Consider the following 3963-nt stretch of genomic DNA (forward strand, 5'->3'; position numbering starts at 1 on the left):
TTTCATGGTTGGGGTCATTTATGAGCTTAAGCTTAATTACTTCCTTTACTGATATCTAAAAGTGAACTTTAACTTTTTAGGGGGACAAAAAGATAAGCACATCAATGTGGATAAAGGTGTCATGTCATTGTGTGGCTTTAGCTCAAAGTATCATCACCTTGTCGCTACGTGCAAAATAAGATCTGGCTGTTACCGGGCTGTGTTCGTTTACTCCACGTGCTCACAGAAGGCCATCAAGTGCAGACAGTGAGTGCAGACAAGAGCTCAAAATTCATCAGGATGAACCACCAATGTCTTAACCATGCCTACAGCTCAGTTATTTGTGTTCATGTCATTCTGTGTTTAAGATATTACCTCCTATAACAGACGTCACAAAAATTCATGCCTCTTCATATGACCCTTGCTAGACTGAGACCTTTGCTTTGAACTGACCATGGCCCTGGCTGAGCTTTGGTCTCAAGAAATGACTAAAATCCTTCACCCAGTGAATAGGACAGGACAAAGTCACCCAGAGGCCTCCCAGTGAATAGGACAGGACAAAGTCATATTACACCTTACAGGAGGTGTAATCAACCAAATTAAGTTTTTCAGAGTAAAATGTGTTACTTCCAGAAAGGTTTTATATTTTGTTATGTGTATGTTTGTATGTCTATTCCATGTGTATCTGTGTGAGAGAGAGAGAATGTGTGTGTGTGTGTGTGTGTGTGTGTGTGTCTGTGTGTCTGTGTGTCTGTGTGTGTGAATGTACATATATGTGACTGTATCTAAAGACCCGGGGTTATAATCAAGTATCTTTCTTTGTTCATTCTCTACCTTTAAACTTTCATGATTTATTTTATTTATACATGTGTCTTTATGTTGAGGTGTGTTCAAGTACTTGCATATTTCTATGGAGACTCAAGAAAGCATAAGAATTCCTGACGCATAATTACAAGCAGTTGTGACCACCCAGTAGTGTGCTAGGAATTAATGTGGGTCCTATACATAGGTGACAAGCATTCTTAACCACCCAGTGGTCTCTCTACACTTCTACCTCTATTTTTAAAGACAGGGTTTCTCACTCAACCCAAAACTCATCAACTACACTACCCTGGCAGGCCAGCGACCCTCAGAGATCATCTGTCTGTTCTCACCAAGGCTGCCACAGGCACACATCCTCATGCTTGACTTTTACATGGATCCTTTCGATATGAAATCATGTCTTTATGCTTGTACAGCAGACACTTCACCAACTGAGATATTTGCCTAGCCCTTTTGCACATGTATCCCATTGAGCTGTTCTACAATTTTCTATGTTGCCGAAGGTGACCTTGAACTCTGAATCCTCTTGCTCTTACTCCTTGAGCGTTGAGATTTTCCACATAAGCTAAGGCCAGTATCGTGGAACTTAGATCAGACCCAGTGCTTCCTGCATGTTAAGCAAGCATTCTAAAACTGAACCACATTCCTAGTCCCAATTAAAGCAACTCTTAATTTCCTTTCACATTCATTTTATACACAATATTTAATAGGCATTGCCAGGGTTACTTTGCTATTGCTGTGAAGAGACACCATGACCAAGGCAACCTGTAAAAGAGGTTATTGGGGCTTTTAATTTCAGAGAAGTCCATGAACGTCATGCCAGGGAACATGGCAGCAGGCAGGCCTGATGAGTAGCAGTAACTTACATAATGAGCTTACATAATGAGAAAACAACCACAGGCAGAGAGAGAGAGAGAGAGAGAGAGAGAGAGAGAGAGAGAGAGAGAGAGAGAGAGAGAGAGATTCAACTGGAGTGCCATGGATTTTGAGACCTACCCCGGTAACACACTTCCTTCAATAAGACCACATCCTAATTCTTCCCAAACAGTTCTACCAACTGTTGGCCAAGTGGTCAAACCTTTCAAAGGTGGAGGGAGGTATTCTCATCCAAATCACACTTTCATATCATAGCTCATCACTAATAAAATCAGGTCAGGAACTCAAGCAGGACATGAACTGTGCAGAAGCCGTGGAGGAGCACTGCTTTCCTGATAGCTCCTTAGGGCTTCCTCAGTCTGCCTGTTTAAAGTGCCCAGGACCACCAGCCCAGATGTAACATCACCCAAAATATGCTGGGTCCTCCCAAATCAATCACCGATTAAGAAAATTCACTAAAGATTTACCTACAAGCCAATATGGTAGGTCCATTTTCTTGATTGAAGTTTTCTCTTCATAAAACATAAAACTAGCTAGCACAGTGACAGAGGTCCCTAGCATATATGTAGCAGATACACAGCTTGGTCTTCGTGTGGATTCCCCAACAACTGAAGCAGGGGCTGTCCCTAAAGCTGTTGCATGTCTGTGGGTGTCTTGTCCAGCCTCAGTGGGAGAAGTTATGCCTAGCCCTACAGAGACTTGATGTACCAGAGTAGAAGAATACCAAGGATGCTCCACTCTCTCAGAAAAGATGGGAAAGGGGGGTGAAGGAGGGATTGTGTGATGGGGGACCAGAAAAGAAGCAGCAATTGGAATGTAAAATAAATTAATAAGTAAATACATATATAAATGGAAAAAACTAGCTAACAAAGATGCTAAATGGACACTTTCCAATGATGAAATGGATATGTCTAAAAAAATCCAAAAATAAACGTTCAACATCTTTAGTCATCATAGAAATACAAGTCAAAACTACTTCATCTTTTTTTAAATGGCACTAATCTCTTCAGTAGCCATACTTTTTTGGCCTCAACTTTATATGCATCATTTTCTGACCAAGCTGCAAACATTTGTATTTACTGGCTGTTAGCATTGTATTTCTTTTTTAGTGGTCAGTCTAGCTAAAAGCAACTAGCAGGAACCATGCCAACAAACTTTCCCTAATAATTAGCCTATCTCCAGCTAGAGGAACTCTCAGGGCATAGATATAATGCAGACTTGTCTGTTGTCCATTTGGTCCAGTTGTTGGGGAAAATACTTGAAGACCAAGCTGCACATCTACTTAGATCCAGCCTGTGTATACTCTTTGGTTGGTGGTTTAGTCTCTAAGAGCCCCCAAGGATCCAAGCTGGTTGACTATGTTGGTTTTCCTGTGGAGTTCCCATCCCCTCCAGGGCCCTCAGTTCTTCTCCCAACCATTCCATAAGATTCCCGAAATTCTGTCCAATATTCACTGTAGGTCTCTGCATCTGTTTCAGTCAACTGCTGGGTGGAGCCTCTCACTTATGCTAAGCTCCTGTTTCATTAATAGTGTCATGGATTGGTGCTTTCCCATGGAATGAGTCTCCAATTATTGTTCCAATTATTGATTGGCCATGACCTCAATCTCTACTCCATTTTCATTCCTGCATTTCTTGTATAAATGACAAATTTTGAGTTAAAAGTTTTATGGTGTCCTTATCTCATCCACTGGGGGTTCTGCCTGGGTAGAGATGACAGTCAACTTTCTCAAAGTATTCTACTAAGGACTAGAAACATAAAACATAGTAGTGAAAGCCATATATGCACTGCATAAGCTTATTACCTGGTTACAAAAACACATATAGAAACCAATAATGTTCTTGACAAGAGAAAATAGAATTGTTTCCTAGACATAATAAAGGTTGTCCGGGGGACTGATTACTTCTATCTTTTCATGAGGTTAGTGAGGAAAGATTCTACCAGATGGAATCTTAAAGGTTGGATTTGAAGGATGAATAATAGTCCTCTCTGAGGCAAAGAATATTGTAAGCAGAGGAAATTGAAGGACAATAATACCTGTAGGTGGAGTTCACTTGGATAAATTTCCAGTATTGCGAAATAAAAGAAGCCCTGGGCAAAGGGACAGACTAGAGGAAGTTAATGGCAATAATTTCACCAGAGTTACTGATAAGACGTAACAACCTTTGAATCCTTGAGTCACAGCCAGACAGGGAAGGGAGCTCCGAAAGATCAGCCCTACGAGGTGCAGCACACACAGCTGAGAATAAAAAGCACAGAGGAGAGACTGGATTAAAGGAAGCAGCA

The sequence above is a fragment of the Micromys minutus genome (genome assembly GCF_963924665.1).
Source record: "Micromys minutus genome assembly, chromosome: 29".
Classification (NCBI taxonomy): domain Eukaryota; kingdom Metazoa; phylum Chordata; class Mammalia; order Rodentia; family Muridae; genus Micromys; species Micromys minutus.